This window comes from Leptidea sinapis, chromosome 37, assembly GCF_905404315.1.
Source record: "Leptidea sinapis chromosome 37, ilLepSina1.1, whole genome shotgun sequence".
NCBI classification, from domain to species: Eukaryota; Metazoa; Arthropoda; class Insecta; order Lepidoptera; family Pieridae; genus Leptidea; species Leptidea sinapis.
In genome coordinates this window covers 9,401,194-9,426,362 of record NC_066301.1, presented here as the reverse complement: position 1 = coordinate 9,426,362, position 25,169 = coordinate 9,401,194, and the positions used below count along the sequence as shown (strand labels likewise).

At 34.7% G+C, this 25,169-nt stretch overlaps 1 protein-coding gene across 1 annotated transcript in view; it reads left to right on the top strand.

Annotated features, from left to right (window-relative positions):
• The first annotated feature begins 567 nt into the window (after positions 1 to 567).
• LOC126975746 (connectin-like) overlaps positions 568 to 25,169 on the top strand; it is a 104,454-nt gene continuing 79,852 nt past the window's right edge. Inside the window, exon 1 of the mRNA XM_050823763.1 lies at positions 568 to 718. The gene's annotated coding sequence lies outside the window, so the exon portion shown is untranslated. The remainder of the gene's footprint in view (positions 719 to 25,169) is intronic.

The window sequence follows — 25,169 nt, the reverse complement described above, 5'->3', positions numbered from 1 at the left end:
GATTGATTCAAATTTAAATATTTGTATTCAAAATAGGATAGTGACATCACTTATTGAAAGTCAAACACCCATTCCAAAATGAAAGCCTCAGACCTGAGAAGAATGGGCGCAACAAACTCCGCGGGCTTTTTTTTTTCATCAAAAAACTATGTTTACAATTAAACATATTATTTAATAGCCTGAGGACGGTCGCTCCATTCCCAATCTGTTGTATCATTAAGAAAGTCATTAATTAGTCATTAATTAATTTAATTAAAGACAAATATTGGCCGAATTAACACTAAAGAAAACACAAATCATTTTAATCATAAGATGTTAATTTCTGTGAATTTTGCTCTCAATTATTTTTAAGGACCAAGATGATAAATTGTTTCTTCGTATTTCTTTTTCAAAATCATTTTGATTGAAACAACGAGATGAACCCATAAAATTTGAACATGCCTGGTCAAATTCTCAAACTTTACATGGAACTAATAATTTTAAACGGACCAATGCAAGGCGCAGGCGCAAAACTGTACGTAGACATTTGAAAAAGCCGGTTTCCTACGCACGTTCCGGTACTGACACGCCGGCAGTCATAGAGAATAGAACTTACGCGAATTACGAATAGTTAAACAATAAATACTTTAATGGCTTAACAAACTCATTAATAAGTTGACTAAAGTGAATATCATAGTGTAATATAGTGCTTCGTTTGCTTACAATAATAGATGGACTGGTAAGTTTAAACTTGTTTTATTATTTTAGTTTTTAAATTGCATAGTAAGTTTTAAATGTTTTTTTTTTTTAAATAATAATATGTGAATTGTTTACTACCGTACTTTACTATAGTAATATCTTATTCGAAGTGAGATAAATAATTAAATTGTAGTTTTTTTTCTGAATATTAATAGGGTTTACCTAATGTTTAAAGTGATATCTATTTTTCATACCTGATATGTGGTTAGGGAGTTTTTGTGTGTTTCATGTGATTACTTTTTAAATGTCTTTCATATTTTTTTTTCTTTTTCTATTCCTTATGGTTCTTTTTATGTTTACGAAATATCTTGACACCAACAGTGAATTAAAGTTCTGAAGGTTGATGCTGCTTCTATAATAATAATAAATAATAAATCATTTATTTTCAGGCATTTTACCAATAAATCTACAAACAATCTTAACTTAAATTACATTATACTTTGATTTTAATTAAATTACAGATATAAAAAAAAGTTAATATATTGTCATAATTACAATTTAAAAAAGAAATAATTAAATTATAGAAATAAAAATTATAAAATTAATATAGTCTAATACAATTCAATGATGTTTAATTTAATTTCAGTTCATGCATTATTAAAATATATATATATATATATATATATATTATGTCAAATATATAATATAAATAAATTGTCACAGGTCACAATACATATATTGTAATAATTAATTCGTGTACAGTTTATGTTGTTTCCTTTTTGATTTTTAAAAAGTTTTTAATATACATACAATTAATATGTTTTATTAAAACCTGTATAATATGACTTTGTTACACCAACGTTTTCATTTAAATTCAAATACATATTTTAATTCCAAATAGGATATATCACTTATTGAAGCTCAAAAACTACCACCCATTTGAAAAAGTATGTGTGTTAGTAAGTGTTTTAATAACTAATTATCAACAGTTGCATACAAGACTTTATCTACCCAGAATATGAATCCTCTAAAAGATTCTGAAACAGTTAGTCCTAGTAGTAACCTAATATCATCCATTACTGATTATATACAAATAAACTAAGTATTAATGAAAAAAATATTTATTTTAGTAGTAAGTTACAGTTTGTATAGTGCAATAATTAAAATTCACTTGAATATTATGTTCTTTTGCAGCGTTTAAAATGAATCGCTCCTATTTTGTAAACAAAACAATAAAATATCGAAGAAAAATGGCGGGGATTCGAATAACCTACTTTGTTTTACGGCGCGCGACGTTCTGGTAGTGTGGAACGCGCGTAAACGAAAATGTTTTTTTTTGAAATTCATACAGATCACGCATCGTGCAATAAGAATGTGGCTGTCTGTTCAAACTGTTTGAGCATGAAGGGATTGAAAAAAAAAATAGGAATGTTTTTGTTATGAAATTCAGTACAACATTACAACACTCATTTGGATGATGTAATGGTTATTAGAACATTGGGTGTTTTAATGTTGGCAATAAGCTAACTATTTCAGAATCTTTAATAGAGGATTCAAAGCATCGGTGTAGATAAAACTTATTATAAAATTATATTTTAATAGATTTCTAACACATTAAAGTTATAATGAAAAACAGAAACGCACTAAGTATTTCACCCTGAATAAGTAATTATTTTTAACTTGGTTCATTAATACGTCTAGACAAAATGTATCTTTTTTTATTTATGAAAATTTTTTGAGCAATGCACGCACACTAACACACAGTAACAAATAAATCGAGTGTAAGACGTGGCCTGTCACGCACACTAAAGTAATAAACCTGGCCTGTTTTCATCGGTTGCCTAGCAGTAAAAGGCTATATAGCGATTTCGCTTCTAGGATTAAATATACAAATTTTAATTTACATACTAAAATTTATGGACGACGAGGGATTCGAACTCGCTACGACCATTTAGCCAAACGTCCGAATGACGCATTATCATAAAGTTTTGATAAGAGTATGTTCGTTCGTTCAATTATCGAGTTAGGGCGCCATCTACAGGATCAACATAACAGTTACATGCTCAACCCTTATGATTTCCATATTAGCAAATATTAGTAGATTGACTTGAAGTGTTTCTCTTTCTCTTTCATTCTGATGGTGCCACCTGAAGAAGAAGAAGTGTTTAATTAAATGTATATTTAATTAAAAATTATATATATATATTTTTTTATGTATATTAAATTTTGTCAGTTGGTATTATCATGTTTATTCTACAACAATACATAGAGGTACTTAAATAAATTCAATCAGTTTATTTCTCAAAATAGGATAACTGGATTACTTTTTGAAGTCACAAGAAAATATATAATAGAATAATTATCTACTGTTTACAAATTAACATATGCATAACTTAAAATTATTTACATTGCTTTAATCCATGCACTTATCTGTAAAAACTGAAGCCGGTATATTTCTGAACGATTAAGTGTGTGTCGATCTTCTGACTCGCATTCGTATTTTTAGTTTTCGTAAACTATATAAAAAAATCGGTAATGGGTCAGTGGCACAAAAGTTTGAACCATTGTCTCTCACCATGGAGCACCGAGTTCGATGCTCGCCCGCCACGTGAAAATGTGTTTTTGGGTTTAGAATGCATATGTACAATGTCGGGCTCCTTTGCACAGGATGCCGGCTTATGGGTTCCTCAACGGCGCCTTTTTCCGCCGTGAAGCAATAATGTGTAAGCATTATTGTGTTTCGGTCTACAGACATGTAGGGCGCCGCAGCTAGTTAAATTACAGGGCAAATGAGACTTATCATCTTATGTCAAAATGAGACGAGCGCAATTTTTGGGGTTTCTCAAGAATCCTGAACGGCATCGCATTGTCATGGGCAGGGCGTATCAATTATCATCAACTGAAAGTCCTGCTCGTCTCCCCCCCTATTTGTCAGTCATTAGAAGTGTTCGTTAATTTGACGCTTTACGCTCTGGTGATATAAGAGAGTAACCGCGGTGATAACATACCATAAAGTGAGATGTTTGCTCGTTCGTCCTTTCTTTCGAAATAAGAAAAAAAATCAAAACTGTAAATATATTATTTATATTTGTCAAGGTCCAGACATGTTCATGGCTTCTTCATCCCATCAATCCTTTTATGGTACTCTTAAACTGCCTTATTATTATATATTATATCTTTATATATTCTAGCCCAGTATGAATGTGTACTGCCTCAAATATTTTTCAAGAAATCTACTAAAAAAATTGTATTTTGTTTATTCATAACCATCATCATCATTTCAGCCAGCAGACGCCAATTTCGTAGTCACTATACTATACTATATCTGGAGGGCAAAGCCAAATTGGCTTCGAAGAAACTGGGCGTCATTAATAGAGCACGGCAATACTTCAAGCCGGCCCACATACTAGCGCTCTACAAAGCGCAGATCCGGCCACACATGGAGCATTGCTGTCATCTCTGGTCTGGCGCACCCCAGTATCAGCTCGATCCATTTGACCGCGTGCAACGTAGAGCAGCTCGAATTGTCGGAGACCCAGTGCTCGGTGAACGGCTGGATCACTTGGCGTTGCGTAGAGATGTCGCTTCATTGTGTGTCTTCTACCACATTTATCACGGGGAGTGTTCCGAAGAGCTGTTTAACCTGATTCCTGTAAACGAATTCCACCTTCGCACGACACGCTACAAGTTAGGATATCATCCCCACCATCTGGATGTGTGGCGATCCTCCACAGTGCGGTTTTCAAGGAGCTTTCTTCCACGTACTACAAAGCTGTGGAATGAACTTCCTTGGTGGTGTTTTCGGGACGATACGACATGGCTACCTTCAAAAAAAGCGCGTACACCTTCCTTATAGGCCGGCACCGCTCCTATGATTCCTCTAGTGTTGCAAGAGATTGTGGGCGATAGTGATCACTTAACAACTGCTGGATAAAGGCTTCTCCCAAAGATCGCCATGACAATCGGTCCTGCGCTGCCTTCATCAAACGTATTCCGGCAATCTTGATCAGATCGTCAGTCCATCTTGTGGGGGGCCTACTAAGACTACGTTTATTGCAGAAATATAAAATCATATTATATTACTATTGTGATCTCCTTTTAAAGATAAAAGTCCTATAGAAGAAGACCCCGCTCTTCCATAGCAAAACAAAGACATAATCTTACTATACATAAATTACATGACACGTTGTTTGTCCGCGATGGGCTCCTAAACTAATGAACGGATTTAAATGGGGATTACTTCATGGAGTGCAGTTTAGTCCAACTTGAGAGATAGTATAGTTCTTATTTCGATTTGGGACCTATAAATATTTTTATTTTCAATATTTGTTTTGTATGGACATATTTTCTATGAGAGAATTTAGTGACGCACGGTTTGACAGTTCCGCTGTGAAACAATTTCATTCTAACAACAGGGAGCATATTTACGAAATAATTTTTGATGTTTTGAAATATAAAACAGTTGTTTTTTTACTATCTACAGAACAACGTCTGTCGGGGCAGCTAGTATGTATATATAAATTACATGACACGTTGTTTGTCCGCGATGGACTCCTAAACTAATGATCGGATTTAAATGGGGATTACTTCATGGAGTGCAGTTTAGTCCAACTTGAGAGATAGGATAGTTCTTATTTCGATTTGGGACCTATAAATTTTGTTATTTCAATATTTGTTTTGTATGGACATATTTTCTCTGAGAGAATTCATTGACGCACGGTTTGACAGTTCTGATGTGAATCAATGTCATTGGACAACAAGGAGCATACGTTACCTATGAAATAATTCTTGATGTTTTGTAATATTAATGGCAATTTTTTTTATTTATCTACAGAACAACGTCTGTCGGGTCAGCTAGTATCATATAATTTATAAGGAACTATGTACATAAGTATTATAAGCTAAAAGTAAAAAATCTTTACTAACAATAATATGATAGGTATTAACAATTGTTTATAATATTGCGTTGGATACAACATTCTCTGTATCAACCTATCGACCTCAATTAGAGTTATTTGCACACACGGTAGGTTAAAGCTTGCCAAATATTTTAATATCAAACGAACTTTTTTTATTGAACCTCAATCATTGAGGAATTTCTCTATCTGTCAACGGATCCAATTTTCGTATAAATAAACTGGAATGGGGCTATGAATTTATAGTATTATATGGGTTAAAAATAACGAAATGTGTGAATCATTTTTAACCGACCCTCTGTCGATATCACACGTCATATTTTATCGAAATAGTCCTTCCCGGCGTGATTTCACATACTATGCATTTTTAGGCGGAAACTCGCTAATAAAAATAATATTTAAAATTTAGTCTAAAGACATACACAAATATAGATTTTTTTTGTTTTTGCATATGACGTCATGAAGCTGATAACTCTTCTCACATTTTACTTACCCTCACATACCTATAAATGTGTGACGTAATTTCCGGCTGGCCCCAATTACGATCAAAACCAAAACAATTAAGTCACTACAGAAGAAAATAATTAAGTTCCAGAGGAGTTGCATTTCCGTGAAGGCAAATCTGTTAATCAAATATTGGAACGCTCGAGCGTCGAGTGTTCAAGAGTTGATTACGCAGGACCATTCAGTTCAGCAAGTTTATTGGAGCTGGCGTATTTTTACGTATACATAAAACTTTGGTATGTGATGAAAATGTTTTAATTGTTCAAAGTTTTAACATCGAAAATAGCTTCAACTCTGTGAAAACGTATTTAGTACCAGTCGAAGCCGTATGCAGTGCCAGATTAGTCATTTCTATAAAAGTAGCAATTTCTACGGGCCCCGCGCGAAAGGGGCCTTACATATTAAAACCCACTCAAACTCGCCTGAGCGTAATTATTCGAGTGAAGAAGAGCTAGAAGTGCTAGAAGAGAGGTGGACCAGCAGGGTAACAAAGTGGAAGGGTAAGTAGATGGGCAGACGATATAACAAAAAAAAAATAATAGTTGGGTACTGTTGGCTACAAATAGTTAAAGATAGAGATAAATGTTTTTTTTTATTATAACTGACGAGACGAGCAAGACGTTTAGCTGATGGGAATTAATACGCCCTGCCCATTGCAGTACAGTGCCGCTCAGGATTCTTGAAAAACTCAAAAATTGTGAGCAGCACTCGCGCTCTTCACTTTGAGACATAATATGTTTACATTTTACTGCTTCGCGGCAGGAATAGGCGCTGTTGTGGTACCCATTATCTAGCCAGCATCCTGTCTCATATGTGAAATGTGTGTTTTATAAATAATGTTTACTCATTAATGTTACAGACAACGGCAGAAATATCCGCCGTTGTAGTACCCATATTCTATCCGGCATCCTGTGCAAAGGAGCCTCCCACTTCTTTAGAGGAGGCCTTCACCTTCGCCTAAGCAGGGGTTCTTGTATAGGTAAATAATTACCTTATTTTCTTTATATAGTAATAAGCATTTAGTTAAAATCCACGTAATCACTGTAATCACAGATTTGCAGGAAATAAAAGGCTTTTACTTTATTTATATTGAGTTTACTTCATGTCACAAAAACTTGAAACGTTACACCTTTTCCTACTAATACAATCTACGTCAGACGCATTCGTTAACCGACTATTTCCAATATTGATCAAGGGCTCTTTGAAATAATTTGCTCGGGCCCCGCGTTTACTTAATCCGGCCCTAGCAGTATGAATGTATTCCGTATCAAAATCAAACATCTGCTTCTTACAATCAGTGAAGTTTTCAATTAATTTATTTTGGTTAAATTTAATTCATTCAGCCATCTCTCGGGTAAGCCATTATCCGCATGAAAAATAGGTAGACAGACAGATAAAAATGATTTAAATTAGTTTACTGCTACAACTTGTCATCATTTATATTTTATATGCATTTAGTAAAATTTTTTTTATAAGTAGATACGTCTGTTTCTATTTTATTTATTCTTCACCTTATTGGAAGGTAGGTACTTTTGTATTAGTACTCGTAATAATAATAACTATATTAAAATTGCACTACGTTAAAAGTTTAAAAACATATACTTTCGTATTGCCACTGACCACTGGACAGGCTTTTTCATATGTTTGACAGCAAATTTTTTGTGCCTATTTGAAGCGCCACTCGCGAGCGTCCAGAGAACTAATTTTGACGTATAATACAAATGTCTGCAAACGAGCGTTCAATATTCTAAAGTATTTTTGCATTTTGAATTATTTCGCTCGTTTTCCATGTTATTTATACTTCAGGAATCAACGTAATAAACTACACAATTTTTTTTGTAAATAGTTTTCCTATTGATGTTTGCTTAGCTGCGGTTGTCATCACTAGTTTTAGTACTGCAGACTCTCGCTACATGGCCAACAGCGCCAAAATGGCGAATACAGGCACAAAAGCACTGCTGTGACAATTGGGCCGAAAGCACACACGTCTACTGTGTCGAAAGTGTGTCATTTAATTCGTACAAATATGCAGGCAGAAATGTAGTTTGAGATTATATAAGTATAACTAACATACCTATTGATGGGAAACGATACTGGAAAGACACAGTTCATACAAACTTTATGACAGTACATAAGTAGTTGGAATCGCTTACAATATCCTTACCATTCTATATCCCTTGGTGTTGTATTAGGGGTTAATGTATGAAATTGCCGTTTTATTGTGGTACACAAATAAAATTTTAAAAACAAAATTTTATGAACGATGCGGGACTCGAGCCCATGACCTCCGGCGTTCCGTGGGGTTTTTCAGAGGTTGGTTAGAGCCCGGTGCTCTCTGAAATTTTGTTTTTCAAATTTTGTTTGCGTATTTATCCTAGAAGTGAGGGTTATCATTTATCACTTTAAAAACATAACATATTGTAATAGGTCCTTCGAATTGACATAGAACCTTCATGGTTTGAGATTTTTGAGTGAAACTTTTTTCACATAAGTAGTTCTTCTTAAAAAAAATGTGCAACATTCGATGATCGACTTTCAGTTGTTTTTTTTATTCAGCTTATACAAAAAAGATGGATACTTCGAAAATTCGAGTAATTTTTGATTTTACTTATTGAATGTTTAATAGTTAATTTTAAATTGTTGTGACTAATGATAATCACCATATTTATGTAGTTTTCTATAACATTTAGCAGCTAAGATCATCTTTATCTAGTTATATATCTACTCTGTTCAATCTATTATTTACCATCCTACAAATATTATGTCCTGCCCAGTGCCATTTAAGCAGCCGTAATTCTTATCTGTACATCTAATATTTTGTTTCCCTTCTTATACTCCCATTACTAATTATTTCTGTGTGAGTACCACGAGAGGAAAAAAGGAAGAAAGAGAGACCACATAAGAGATGGAGAGACATCTTCAGCAAAATAATAATATGTGGATCCCATTGAATGCGGATGGCACGGGAAAGAGATATTTGGAATGATTTAGGAGATGTCTTCGCTACGGAAGCGTCAAAATTTTAATAAATCGTAACGTAAATAAATAGTACTTAGTTAAAAAGAAACTGAAAAACACGAATTTTCTAGAAAACCGAACTAAAAAATAGAACATAATATTTTCTACTTTTTAGTTTGGTTTATTAATAAAAGCGTTATTTTAAGGTTTTTTAAACTATTATTTGCATTGTTAAATTAAAAATTCCCTTTGGTATTCAAAAATTTCCTTATATTAGATAAATCGGTTAAAGATAATGGTTGAAATTTAAAATTAACTCCAATTCCTGCCTTGAAAATTAAATAAATTACCGAAAATCTTATTTTGCAAATTATATAATGGAATAATTTTATCAAATTAATATATTGTCATCGGTCCTCAATATATCTACGAAGTTTGAACGAAGTCTGACCGTTTAAAGTGGATCAAAATCGAGCCCGAATGAGTCGGTTACAAACAAACATACATGCAAGTGAAGCTAATAACAAGCGTGTAAAAACTAGTTTAATTTAGTATTTAATTAATTAATTAAAATATCTAACGTAATTTTAACGTTAAGTATTTTATAGTGGAAAAATAAGAGCTATATTTATTTTAATTTTAAGGTCCTCACGACCATAAATAACATTCTTTTGTTAACTGAAAGGGTTAAAGATCAAATATTTTCAGCAAACTTTGCGTATGAAGCCTCTGTTGTTTGTCTACCATGACTTTTAGTGTTTACATACCCCAAAGGTAATTATTATGTATGTTTGCTCTCCTGTTAGCCAGAGCTTACGAGAGTTCCGTGTCTGGTTTCCTTCATCAGTGTTAGTTGCACGTTTCTACAACAAGATTAATTAAACTTTGTTCAAACTACTGATAGTTGCCACACCTGTGGAAACTTAGAAGGTTCTCGAATGATCGAGTCGCATTCTAATATGCTCAAATTCAGCTTTTAGAGAATTTATTGAATAAGGCGTCATTTTGCTTAAAAATTTATTATTACAAGTGGTACCTTTGCACAGGATGCCGGCTTGATTATGGTTTATTTTTTTTTTTTGAGAGGAGGAAATACGGTTACGTATTTACGCCCCGGAACGGGGCGTAATATGTCGGACTTGAGTGTCACCCCATACTGACTAAAACCTCCTCTGTGCTGTTAGCAGCTCTGGCTTTCACAGCGAAGTAGGACGTGGGCCGTGGAGTGGTTTGCGGTGGTTGACCGCGCCTACGCCTGCGAAGGCGGTGTGTGCGTGTCTGTGTCGGTGTTTGTGTGGGTGTCGCGTTCGCGATGGTGATGTCGTCATCCGGGTCTACCGTTACGTGTCTGGGACGTCTTATTGGGTTGAGACTATGGTGAAGGGTGGTGTACCCGCATGCCTTCCTAACCAAGATGTTGGGATGGTTAGGCGCCTTGTCAAAGAAGCGTCGCGAGATCTCTTTAAAGTGTTGAGCTATCGTCGGAAGCTCTAGGTCGCGGTGACGGTCAACGTTTCGGATGAACCACGGGGCTCCGGTTGCCATGCGCGTGAATTTATTTTGAACTACTTGCAAACGACGTAAGTAGCTCGGTTGGGTGTGCGCGAAAACGACGCTTGCGTATGACAGTATGGGCCGTACGATGGTTTTGTACAGCATCACTTTGTGTTTGAGCGGAAGTTTGCTTCGCCCACACACAAGTGGATAAAGGCGACTGAGGACAAATCGGGCTCTATTGCATACCGTATCAATATGTTTCTTGAAGTTCATATTGCTGTTAGTTCATATTGCTGTTAGGAGATTATGGGTACCACAACGGCGCCTATTTCTGCCGTGAAGCAGTAATGTGAAAACATTACCGTGATTAGGTCTGAAGGGCGCCGTAGCTAGTGAAATTACTGGGCAAATGAGAATTAACATCGTACGTCTAGAGGTGACGAGCGCAATTGTAGTGCCGCTCAGAATTTTTGTGTTTTTCAAGAATCCTGAGCGGCACTGCATTGTAATGGGTGGGGCGTATCAATTACAATCAGCTGAACGTGCTGCTCGTCTCGTACCTTATTTTCATAAAAAAAAAACATAAAGGTAAATGAAAAAATCTTTACAGTTTATTCTTATTGACAACATCTAAAATTATCCAAAAAAAAAAGTCGAAAATTCTGACTTAATATGTAAAATTATTGCAGTAATTGTAGATTACATGTTAGTGATTTTTATATTTCACTTAAAATAACTGAAAGCCTTAGCGAATGATAAAGACTTGTGTGTTATTCAAAAAAGAGTTACTCAAAATATTGTATTAAAGCCATGGCGTCTTGTAAATCTGAAAGAATTAGTTAATAATTTGTTAGGTTATAAACTTAGATTAAGGATTGGTCTCCGCTGCGCTCTAAATAGATACCACACTTCCTAAGAACAATTGCTTTTTTATTTACGGCAACTATTAGATAGATGCTTGTATGCGTGACACTCAATGGCATCTTTCAAATTTTTTAACATACACTTCGTGTTAATTTACATTGATATTAATAAAAATACAAAATACTTAGTGTTCACTGACCTCTACTATATACCACTGGACAGGCGGCTGTCAAAGTGCTTTTGTGCCTGTTTGATATTCGCCATTTTGGCGCTGTTGGCGCGAGAGTCTGCGGTACTAAAAATAGTAATGACAACCTCAGCAAACATCGATCGATGGTAGGAAACTATTAACAAAAAAAATATGTGTACTTTTTTACGATGATTCTTGAAACATAAATAGCACGGAAAACGAACGAAATTAATTCAAAATGCAAAAATACTTCAGAGTATTGTTACGTTCCTTCGCAGCCATTTGTATTATACGTCAAAATTAGTTCTCTGGACGCTCGAGAGTGGCGCTTCAAATAGGCACAAAGATTTGATGTCAAACATATGGAACAACCTGTCCAGTGGTATTTATACAGGTCAGTGTTACTGATGATATATCATGATCCCAGTGTGTTTCTTATTTCTTGTAGTATTATTGTTACAAAGTTTTACTACGCATCCCAGCATTTTAGTTTCAATTATTAGCAAAGTATTGCGTAGAGACGTCGCTTCATTGTGTGTCTTCTACCGCATTTATCACGGGGAGTGTTCCGAAGAGCTGTTTAACCTGATTCCTGCTGCTGAATTCCACCTTCGCACGACACACCACAAGTTAGGATATCATCCTCACCATCTGGATGTGTGGCGGTCCTCCACAGTGCTTTCTTCCACGTACTACAAAGCTGTGGAATGAGCTTCCTTGTGCGGTGTTTTCGGGACGATACGACATGGGTACCTTCAAAAAAAGCGCGTACACCTTCCTTAAAGGCCGGCAACGCTCCTGTAATTCCTCTGGTGTTGCAAGAGATTGTGGGCGGCGGTGATCACTTAACAACAGGTACGCTCGTTTGTCCTCCTATTCCATAAAAAAAAGTATAACAGAACATGTTGCCGTACTTTGTGACTACGTCTGTTTAGTTGGAGCACAGCGGAATTAATCTAAAATTATGAAATAGGAAAGTTTGACAAGGAGTTCAATGGAATTTATTGAGCTACAGATATAACTACGTCACATATAATTTATTCAAATATCTCATCGAAGATCTTCATTATCTATAACATTGTCTCTACATTTAATTGATAATCGTCTCTGTTGTCTAAATTAGCATAATATTAACATCCGTTGAGTGACGCACCTCATAGGAATGTCCTCCAGACCCTTATTACATCATTTGTCTGTAGGTCACTCAATTAACAATCGACGAACAAGTTAGAAAGGGCGTGCAAACACACCAGTTGTTTACCTAACCTTATAAACGTTGATGGTGAGGTAATTTTTAACGAGAATATTTGACCGAATTTCGTGTTTCATTTGAGAGATTCGATAGTCTAATGTATTTCGTGGCACAGTGTTAATTGATTAATAATCATTAAAGTGTGTGTGTTTACTATTTTAATAGCAGAAACAATACAATTTGACTGCTAGTTCACTGGTTCTTACAGAGTAGTAATTTTACAACAATGATATTTAAAAGTATAGATGGGTACCTATAGACCGACCGTTTATCTGAGTCCTCGCCTGCGGGGTACAGGGGCGCGGGGGTATGACGACAAAGGGGACTATCGGCCTATAGACAACATTCGATGTTTGTGAATGATACACTAACGCACACAATATGAATAATTTAACATTGCAATAGCACACTACATTATGATTACACGTCAAAGAAGGATAGAAAATGCAATTAAGCAAGCGAAAAAGAGATAAATCTAATCTGCTAGTTGATTCGTAATTCGAATAGAAAAAATGCAGAATAATTCATCAGATATGATTTTTTACCGTACACCGTGATTTATAGCTAAAATACGATTCTTCGCAAGACGGTATTTTAATATTTAACATTTACTTTTACGTTGTTTGACATTATTATGATCGTAACTACTTCACTTTTTATGGTTATGTCTATGATTCCGAAACGAAAGAACGACGAACTTCGAATTAATTCCTATTACCAAAGAACTTCGGAACGGAGAAGTGCAGACGTTCGTTTCGGAATCATAGACATAACCATAAAAAGTAGTTACGATCATAATAATGTCAAACAACGTTAAAGTAAATGTCAAGTGAATTTGGGAATAAGGTAAACCAAAGACAAAATGTCTCATCGCGAACTTCGGATCCGAAACACTTTCGTAATAGGAAAATGTACGATCCGTCAACCGAAACTTCGTGTTTCGATTTTGTTAATAGTTGTTCTGTACATTCTAGATAAGACACGATATTGGGTCAATTAAAAAATAAAACCCAAAGTATTTCGTTTATTTCTTGCCCTTCTTGTTTATATACTGAATATTGGCAACAAAGCTGTTATTGTAAATTTGTAGTATGTATGTAACAATTACATGATTAAATATTAAGATATGCTAAAGGTAATCTACAGTTTGACCTCGAAGTCTGTTAACGAACCATATGCCAACACCTTGCCGAAACGTGTGGGACGATTAAGGTCGCCTAGATCTGTTTTAGGCTAAGCAAATATTAATCTAGGCAAACACTTCTAAGATTTGTTCCGTTTGATTTATTTTTATGAAGCAAACATTCGAAAATACTTTTATGGAGTTTATGTTGAGTGGGCTACTTAGGCCATGCTGCATGTTTATGGATTCTAATTAATATGCCATATATTATGCTTATGATATATTTATTGTTATTCAAAGTATATTTCTTCACTATTTTCACACTTTTGTGTTTTTTTGTAACAATTTTATTAAGCAGTTATTCCGTTCCATTCTTCCTGAGAGAAACTTGAATGTTTTTAAAGATTTGTATTGCAAATGGCTAGTGAAGAAATTTACAGTATGGTCCACGCACATTAACAAGTTGACGATCTGATTTTTACATGCGATTCAAACCAGAAATACAATAATTAAAAATTGTGTAAATTCGATATTCTATAAATTGTCTATGTGCCGGGCTTTCTCTCTGAAACAAATTTTGGGGAGACTTTCACTGGCAGATAGACGATTTTCTAAGTAGTTGAACAATACTAGCGGTCGCACGTGATTATTTCGCGGAGAATAGATTTTAAAACTACGCTTTAGAAACTTACCTTACTGTTGTAGTAGAAAATGGACAGTTTCTACAATCAGTACACATGTACCTAACGCACTCATATTCTGGAAGGGGCAAACTGTGATGACTCCCATCTGAAGGGTCAGCACCGAATATCTCTCTACCTCTGGCACTGCTGATTAACATGGCTGGTTTTTTACATTCCACCAGGTAATATGCCATATAATAATAATATAGACACACTTTTACACAAATTTACTTGCCCCAAACTAGGCATAGCCTGTACTATGGGTACAAGACAATGATATATTTAATAGAAAATACTTACTTCACCACATATAAATATCCATGACTCGAAAAGAAACATCCTTATTGTATCATAAAAATGTTTGCACCTACCGGAATTCGAACTAGGGACCTCTAGCTCAGTAGGCAGGGTCACTAACCACTGGGCTATATGGGTCGTCAATAATTAATAACCTATTTGATAGTTTCCCCCTCTTTTTTTATTTCCTCTAGGCATCCTGCATTATAACCTAGCCTTAACTTAGGCTAATAAGTAATTCCATTTTAAGTAAAACTACTCGATGTATTAAGCTAAGAATGTGTCCATTAACACATTATTTTGTTAACGTCTCTATTAAGAGAAAGTCACTTTGTGCATGTGTCTTTTATAATATCACTGTTTTCACTAATATAACAAATACTAAAACAACTTATGAATCATCTTCCATTTTCTACTCCAACTAGGAATTTAAACCATCTTGGTTAAATTTTACCAGTAGGAGGCTCTTTTGCACTGGATTCCGACTAGATTATGGGTACCACTACGGCGCCTATTTCTGCCGTCTCAAGGTGACGAGCGCATTAATTATCCGCAGGGCCCTTATTTTAATAAAGAAAATTGACAGTGAAGTATCCAATTAGTACCACCATAATAAACTTTATACATCCTGCCATTCCCCAAGGATTCTAACCAATATATACATGAGTAAACAACTCGTATTCCGTAAATGCAACGTTGTCGGTTATATTTCAAGTGCAGCTGAGATTTAAACCGCGCTCTCGTAATTCATAAATATTTTCCGCTGAAGAGCTTTCGCAGGCTTTGGATTACTACGGTCGTGTTTTGTTTTTATTGTAGATTTTCCACTATTATAATACCTAGTCTTGCTTAAATACTGAAACAAACAAAAAAGATTTTTATATTGCAAATAACATTTTTTAATTTTACAGTGTGTTAGTTTAATACATAAATATAAAAAATATATAAAAAGCTTATTCGAAGTGGTCTCCATTGGCTGCAATATAGTAAATTACCGAATTAAGAATTGCATCAGGTTGCGTACTTCTATCATCTTGTTGTACGTCCGTCTGACATTCAAAATACTAAGGAGCCAGGCGTGGCGGACTGTATACGACTTGTCAATCAAAATCGGTTACAGAATCAATAGATTCACTTACCTTTTTTCCTTTCTTCTCTCTTGCATGCAGTGTTTGGCTATACGCTAGCATATTGTAAGTCTTTGTTCAAGTCTCATTCTCTCAGGAAAACGCTGAGGATTAACATTAAGTACAAACTTCTATGGTCCTTGTGTAACAATAAAAATGTTTCTTAATTATCGTGACCAAAGAGTACCGCTATTTATCTGGTCATACCAAATATCTTAAGACGCAGGGATGCCAAAATCTAGAGTATCTTAACTGAAAATTTTGTAGGAATATATACTCATTCGAATTTGATTAAATCAGAAATGAGGAGGAATCCCAAATGATTGCGAAACTGAAGTGGCAATTCATTATCAACGTTAAGCAACACGGCCCCACCACGGCACCGTGAATTTTAGAGAAAAAAGAAGGGGAATGTAAAGATTTTAATATATGCAGCCGAATTTTCATTACAAATAAAAATTGTATGGAGTGGCGCGCGAAAGGGCTACGAGAAAAGCACTCAATTCTCTGTAACAACGCATCCACACAGAGCAATGTTAGTTGAACTGCTAAATGGCTTGAGATTTGAACTATCTAACAGACGTTTAACAAAATCGTAGGAAGAATAACAGTAGTATAAAAAAAAACTAATAAAAACGCTTTAGTTGAAAATATAGCGGTTCAAAATTTAAAAATGAATATCAATTCCTGCTTTATCGACGGTAGATGAAAAAATTATATAAATTAACAAAACCTCATTTTGCAAATTGAAAGATGGATTAATTTTACCAAATTAATGTATTGTCATCGGTCCTCGATAAATCTACGAAATTTTACTAAATGAGTCAGTTACAAACAAACATACAGGTCAAGCTAATAAAAAGCGTGCAAAAATAGATACCTTGCATGTTACCATTCATTTAATACGTGCTAAATTGTTTTTGGTTAAGCAACTTTTGTTTCTCGATTGGAAAGAAACAACACTTTAACATGTAAGAGCTTGCCTTATCACATCAAGGAAACGCATTCATATCGGTTTTGTTGTTTCTGAGGCTAACCTACGCACACAAAAAACCAAAGATTCTAAAAACCATATTAAGTCCCGCTTATAAATAAAGTAAAACGTCTTTATGGTATCATGAAAAAAAAATCGGCTTAAGTACTCACGAATATAAACGATTTTAATTTATTTGTCACGATCACCATCACCATCGAAAATAAAAGCATGACATATATATTTTTAAGTATGGAATCGAGTAAATCAACCTATATAATATATAATAGTATTTTCGCGAGTGTTACACATATAAATAAAAAACATTTTTAAAGGATTAAAACACGTGTAATTGCAACTTTATTTTTACATTAGATTTTATGCGTATAAGTTACATTTGTATTATGTCCCCTTGAAAACGAGAAAGGTCTTGAACGTCGTGTTAGCCACAATAATTACAAAGCAACATAATGTTGGCAATATAATTAGCAACGTATTTACACAAATTTATTTAATAAAAGTTTATTTAATAATCATTATTATACGTTTTAACGTCACCAAACATTCTGATCTTTTCATAAAACCAAAAATATAAATACAAAAACCAAATTCAGCAGCATTCCGAATTAATGCTTGAATAGCTCGGTTTAAAATTTTAAAAGCGCAATGGGCTGCATTTAAACGATAAGACATGAAAATATTACGTAATTTAACGCATTCATTTCATTGAAGCGAAGAATTTTTTAATTAAAAGCACCCGTTATGAAACTCTAGAGTAATTCAGCAACGAATAGGCACTCAAACTTTTTCAATTCGACTATTTTGTTATGTTCCTTATAATCCCGTTGGGTCGGTTTCTTAATCGTGCGCTACGAATTTAAATACAACGATTTGCATTCGATAGAGACACTATTCTAAACAAATTATTTTCTTTTTCTGAGCAAATATGTCCAAACCGTCTCCCGCTCCCAAATTCGGGGCGCACGATTGAAAAATGTTACCTCCCGTTTTCCTAACTAACATTTTCCGGGGCATTTGTTGAAATGTCTTCCATAATACTATTTAAATATTTAGTTTATATGCTTCACCTTGAAGTTTTCCGGAACGCAGTTCAGTACGTCGCGAAGAGAAGTTCCCTTTGAACTTGGATGGCTATAGCTTAACTACTGAGTTCCCCATAATAGAGTATTCATTTTATATCTATATATATAAAAATGAATTGCTGTTCGTTAGTCTCGCTAAAACTCGAGAACGGCTAGACCGATTTGGAAAATTTAGGTCTTGAATTATTTGTGGAAGTCCAGAGAAGGTTTAAAAGGTGAATAAATAGGAAAATGCTGAGAATTAAATAAAACAAAAAATTTGTTTTTCCTTTGATGTGTCCATACATAATTTCTATGAGAGAATTTATTGACGCACGGTTTGACAGTTCTGCTGTGAAACAATTTTATTACGACGGCAGGGTGCATATTTTACGAAGTAATTTTTGATCTTATGATATATTATTGACAAATTTATATAAAAACATTATTTTATTTATTACATACAGAACAACGTCTGTCGGGTCAGCTAGTTATTAATAAATTCCCTACGAGATAACTAAATAAATTGTTCTCTGTAGGATTATCCTTTGTAATCTTCGAGATTGAAGTTGGGGTTGAAGATTTCGATCTAAGCTACCTTTCGATATTCCTAGGATAAGGGTCTATCGATTAGCAGACCTTTAACGGCCGTTCCCAATATACTATCTACATATAGAGATAAATTACTACCTTCTACTGTCAGTAATTAGCTGTCAATAATCTGAAGCTGTCCCAAAATACCCGATAAGTCATTCTTATCGCCTTATATTTGGACGCGTGAATTGCAATTTCCATACAAACTTATCGCTGGTAAGCTATACGTCGTCCCATTGACAGACAGCGTGCACGGATAAGGTGTAACCGTCGATAAGTTTATTGGGACAGAAAAGTCAACGATAGTTACGATTTTTATTTCAAGTAGGAGATAGACTGAATATTGGGAACGGCCGTTAGGGCTTCTCGTAAAAGTAATTCTAACTCCTTCAATATTTTCTGGTGTACGAACTGTTCTTCGACGTCCAGGCCTCTTCAAATTTTGTTCAGAACCATTTTCACGCCAATGACGAACCCATAACTTAGCAGTTATACGATTTGGCGCGTCACCCCTATTGTTATTATTAAACTGACGCCGGAATGCAGGCCTAACTTCTCCTATTGAATTGCTACTTAAGTAAGTTTCTACACGAAACACACGTTGTTGGACTGAGTAATCTATGAAAGTTCAAACGGATGTTGGAATAATGTTTCAAAGCAAAAAAAAAATATTGATGAAAACTAACACACTTCTCATAAATCAATGACGTTCCACGAAATTATGAATTAAAAATTTATTTTTGACAGACACCTACTTGATTAATAATTTACTTAAATCCCAAAGAGTACAGAAGATAATCCCATAGAGAACAACCTATTTAGTTAACTCGTTGGGAATTTATTAATTATATAAAATGGGTTGTCTATTTTGGGGAACCCAGTATAAAAAGTAAAATACTGTATCAAGGAGTTCTTATTCGCACATAAGAACTAATTGTTATGCGGTTGACCGTATTAAAAAAAAATTACAACTAGCTGACTCGACAGACGTTGTTCTGTAAACAATAAATAAAATAATGTTTTTTATGAATTTGTCAATAATATATCATAACATCAAGAATTACTTCGTTAAATATGCAACTTGCTGTCGTAATGAAATTGTTTCACAGCAGAACTGTCAAACCGTGCGTCAATAAATTCTCTCATAGAAATTATGTATGCCACATTAAAGGAAAAACAAATTTGTTGTTTTTATTTAATTCTCAGCATTTTCCTAATTATTCACCTTTTAAACCTTCTCTGGACTTCCACAAATAATTCAAGACCTAAACTTTCCAAATCGGTCAAGCCGTTCTCGAGTTTTAGCGAGACTAACGAACAGCAATTCATTTATATATATATATATATAGATTGAAAAGAGGTACAGAGGAGATCATGAAGTTAAGTAAGAACGGTCAAGAAGAAAAAAATGGGTAAGTATCAATTTTATTGTCAATTTGAAATGGAATCATCCATCATCACATTATTTTTTTTTGGCTTTGGGCGCCTTCTATCCTTCGCTTCACTTATGACTCCATACAACTTTCTCGCCTTTGTTCGAGAGTTAATTTTCAATACTCGGATGCTAACTTTAGAGCCCATTGCTACTTTTACTGTTCAATATGACCCTCATGATGTAAGACAGTGCTTTAGTCCCAAATCTACTGTACCAAACTTTCTGGAAAAAATATTTTCGTATTGATATGATAACTGGGTCGAAATTGCGTTATTTTCTCGTTTGTCAGTGGACAGTAGTACCTAATATTCTAACATGCTACATAATATTTACCAGTGGGAGGCTCCTTTGCACAGGAGGCCGGCTAGATTATGGGTACCACAACGGCGCCTTTTTCTGCCGTGAAGCAGTAATGTGTAAGGATTACTGTGTTTTGGTCTGAAGGGCGCCGTAGCTAGTAAAATTACTGGGCAAATAAGACAACATCTTATGTCTCAAGCTGACGAGCGCAGTTGTAGTGCCGCTCAGAATTTTTTGGGTTTTTCAAGAATCCTGAGGGGCACTGCATTGTAATGGGCAGGTCGTATCAATTACCATCAGCTGAACGTCCTGCTCGTCTTGTCCCTTATTTTCATTAAAAAAAACATGTATCATGTTACTGTATGTATGAATGAATGAATATCCATTTCTAACGTTCCATCACGCAGCTGCAGACAGGATAAATGTTTGAAATTCCATTTTCTTACGTGTTCTTTATATAAAGATTCACCTGGTTAGAGTATTACATACAAACAATGTGACAACCATACCATGATCTTTTTTTAAGTTGATCCCGGTTAGGATCATCTATATAAGAGATTTTATATATGAGAGATGTTAGAGTCCTTGATTCAAAGTTCCAAATTAATACGACGATTTGAAGGGGTCAAAAACTAAGTTCAATTATTTTTTATTTTTTCATTTTTTCATTAGTTTATTCCATTATTAAATCAAACAAACATATCAAGGTAATAAAAGATAGACAGACTGCCTATAAAAATTATTGTAGTTATTATTAAGTGAGAAAATAAAACTTTACGGACGTTTTAAAGTGGGTGTAAATCCCATTCAAAGATTCTTTTATGTTTATATATATACTAGCTGCCCCGACAGACGTTGTTCTGTAGATAATAATAAAAAAACTGTTTCATAGGAATTTACCAATAATATTTCAAAACATCATGAAATATTTCGTAAAATATGCTCCCTGTTGGTATAATGAAATTGTTTCACTGCGGAACTGTCAACCCGTGCGTCAATAAATTCTCGCATGGAAAATATTATGTCCATACAAAATAAAAATAATCATGGGGCCCAAATCGAAATAAAAACTATCCTATCTCTCAAGTTTGACCAAACTGCACTCCATGAAGTAATCCCCATTAAAATCCGTTCATTAGTTTAGAAGTCCATCGCGGACAAACTATGTGTCACGTAATTTATATAAATTAAGATATATTCTTAGTATATTTATATACCCAGATTATAAATACGTAATACAACTATTGTGTAAGATAATAAATATTGTAATATAGCTTTGCTTTGAGAGTGTACTAATAATAGTGTAATAGATTTAATAATCATTGAGATAATCACTAACACAAGTTTAGACTGACAAAATCCTAAGTTAATTAGTTCCATCAGGGTTAAAGTATAATTGGCAAGTCACGGAATGTTATTAAGCTGAGGACTCTTCAAATGAAATAAGAACAAAGTAACTACGCTCAAATTCGCTTGAAGTTTTTTATTGTTACTACAGAAACGTTTTCTTAGACTGGGTACAGATTAGAGAATTATTTTCCCCTGAATTGAAACGTAAAAAACCATCCGAAATCCTAAGATTAATAAATAAATATAAAATACTAAAAGTCACGCTTTAATAGAAAACCAAACTAAAAAGTAGAAAATAATTTTCAATAACTTTAAATAATAGGAAGGAATAGTAAGTTTAATAAAAGAATAGGATTTTACTGTAAAAAGCGAAATTCAAAGCTATTTAACGAATTAGGTTTATTGCAAAGATATTTTCCTAACCTAACAGACCCGCTGAGTGTTTTGTACTTTTTCCCATTCTCTCTATATGACCAAACTAACTTTTTTTATGGAAAAGGAGGACAAACGAGCGTATGGGTCACCTGGTGTTAAGTGATCACCGCCGCCAAGATTCTCTTGCAACACCAGAGGAACCACAGGTGTGTTGCTGGCCTTTAAGGAAGGTGTAGGCGCTTTTTTTGAAGGTACTCATGTCGTATCGCCCCGGAAATGCCGCACAAGGAAATCCATTCCACAGCTTTGTAGTACGTGGAAGAAATTTCCTTGACAACCGCACTGTGGAGGACCGCCACACATCCAGGTGGTGGGGATGATATCCTAACTTGTGGCGTGTCGTGCGAAGGTAGAATTCCGCGGCAGGAATCAGGTGACGGTTAGGAGCACCGAGCTTCCAGAACGAATGCAGGTGGGAAATGTGGCGGCTCTGGTTATATATTTATTTTCCATTACTTAAAACATAAATACGTATTTTGAAAATGTAAAATGTATCCGTTATCGAAAACATGTAGTTCAGCTATTATTTAAAATGTTCGTATCGTTCGTAACTATAAATAAAATAAATTTATATTTTTTTATATTGAGGAAACTACTAGATACTACCTATGTTTCGAAATTGTTTTATTTATAGAGTGAGTCCCCAAATATATTGTATATACAAGGCACAACCAAAGCTTTGATAATATACGTACAGGAAATAACGAAAGAACAATAGCATTTATTTCACAATTACGCTACCTCGTGGGACTAATCTGTCACCCAGATTAACCCTACACATGCTACGCTAAGCTCTCTTTTCTACCGCATTTTTCTGTATTAATTCTTCTTCTGCCACATCAATTATTTACTGATATCAATAAGTACCAAATATTAACAAAGACATGCCTTGGAGACATTCAGTTTGGGCAAAATTAAACACATATCATAATAACAGAATACAATACCGCACATTAACAAAAAATACCCGTTGCACTGAGATAAAGGTTATGTATTCAGAGAATTGTTACATTAACATTATCTCTAGGAGCTGATAATAACTTGTTTTGTATTCGTTGGGTTACCGTGTGACTAGCCAAGCATGTTGGCGGGTGAATCTTAGTTCAGATTTGTTTGACTTTATGACTATTTTTAAGAGAAAAAAGAAGTATATCCTGGAGCAACTTCGCATTGGAACTTGATTGTCTACAATATGCTATTAAAAGATCTTGCGGTATTTTGGCCGCATTACCCGACGCCCCAGTAATTTAGACAAACTTATAGTTATAGGCAAGTTCATCATCAACCGGAAGTCGTCCACTGCGGGGGGCCTACCGACACTGCGTCTTCCGGTACGTGGTCGCCATTCGAAGACTTTACTGCCCCAATGGCCGTCTGTCGAACTATGTGCTCTGCCCACCGCCGCTTCAGTTCAAAACCACGCAGACGATCACGGACCAGGTCGGCAGATCAAGATACTCACTGGCCTACCACTTACGACCACAATAAGGAAGGCCGAGGACCGAAACGAGAGGAAAGCTTTAGTGACACACGTTACGAAAACCTTGAATTGCCGACACGACCTTCAGAAATGACGAATGCGACCAAGAAGAAGATGAATATTTTACTCAATTCGTCAAAAGATAGGCGAGTTTAGTACTTTTGAAAGAGGAGAAAAATATTTGAATAATCACATAAATGCTAGTTAACAATAGCGTCAATAATTCAATCATGTATAATATTGATTACAGTAGTTGGTATAATATATTCCTGTATGAAGCTTTGCGTTATTTTTAGAAAACATTAACCTATAAAATTATTTTTAGATTTGAACTGGGATCACCTCAGGGTATTCCAGGTGTTCAACTTTATGTGTAGTTTGATGCGAAATATCGTACTCAAAATGTAAGATAAGGTCAAAAAGCAGCATAAGCGAAGTATATAATAAAATATAGAAATTTAAATTGTTGATTAAAAATCACAAAAATATTTCTTATTTCAAAGTATTTACATCTATTGTCAGACCTGACTGTCTCCGAATTCTTTTCTTATGGGTATAAAGTTGAATACGATTATGAGTCCTCCGATAGTTGTTTGCATATATAAAAGAATCCTTTTAATCCTTTTAATATTGACACACTCTTACACAAATTATTTTGCCCCTAACTAGGCATAGCCTGCAGTAGTATGGGTACAAGACAAGGATATATTTAATACAATATACTTACTTAAACATACAAACACATAAAATCCATGTCTCGGAAACAAACATTCATATTCGTCATATAAATGATTGCACCTACCGAGATTCGAACCCGAAACCTCAAGCTCAGTAGGTAGGGTCACTAACCACTGGGCTTTAGGGGTTGTCTTTTGAGAGCAAAACGCTTTAAATTATTACAATTTAGTCAGTTTAAAGTGAAGTGTAAGCTAGTAATCGGGCCGGTCGAGGCGGTGCAGTTTTATGCATATTTTAAGAAACATGTGCGCAGTAACCTAGATTTGACTGAAACCTACATTTCTTCCACATGTTTGCATTTTCAACCGACTTTAATAAAGAAGGAAGTTCCTCATTCAGCTGCAAACTTTTTTCTATATGTATGTATGTTATCCTATTTCCCCGCCAATTTTTAACTGATTTAAATGATTATTTCTTAAATGTGTAAGTGTATTTCTCGACGGTTCGTTGATAATTATTATGTAAGATTGATTTATAAACTGTATATTCAGGTGAAAGGAACTTTTAATTAATAAATTCTGACGGTGGATATTTAGAGCGTTTCGCACTACGTCCGATCCGTACCCATGAAAACACGGTTCAAAGTTGTCGTAGAACTATTTCTATGGTAGTTTACGCACTAGATCCGGCTTCCGTCATCTGACTTCTTTCCGTCAACCGTTAGAAATAGCGCTCTTACTGTCTATCTTAAAT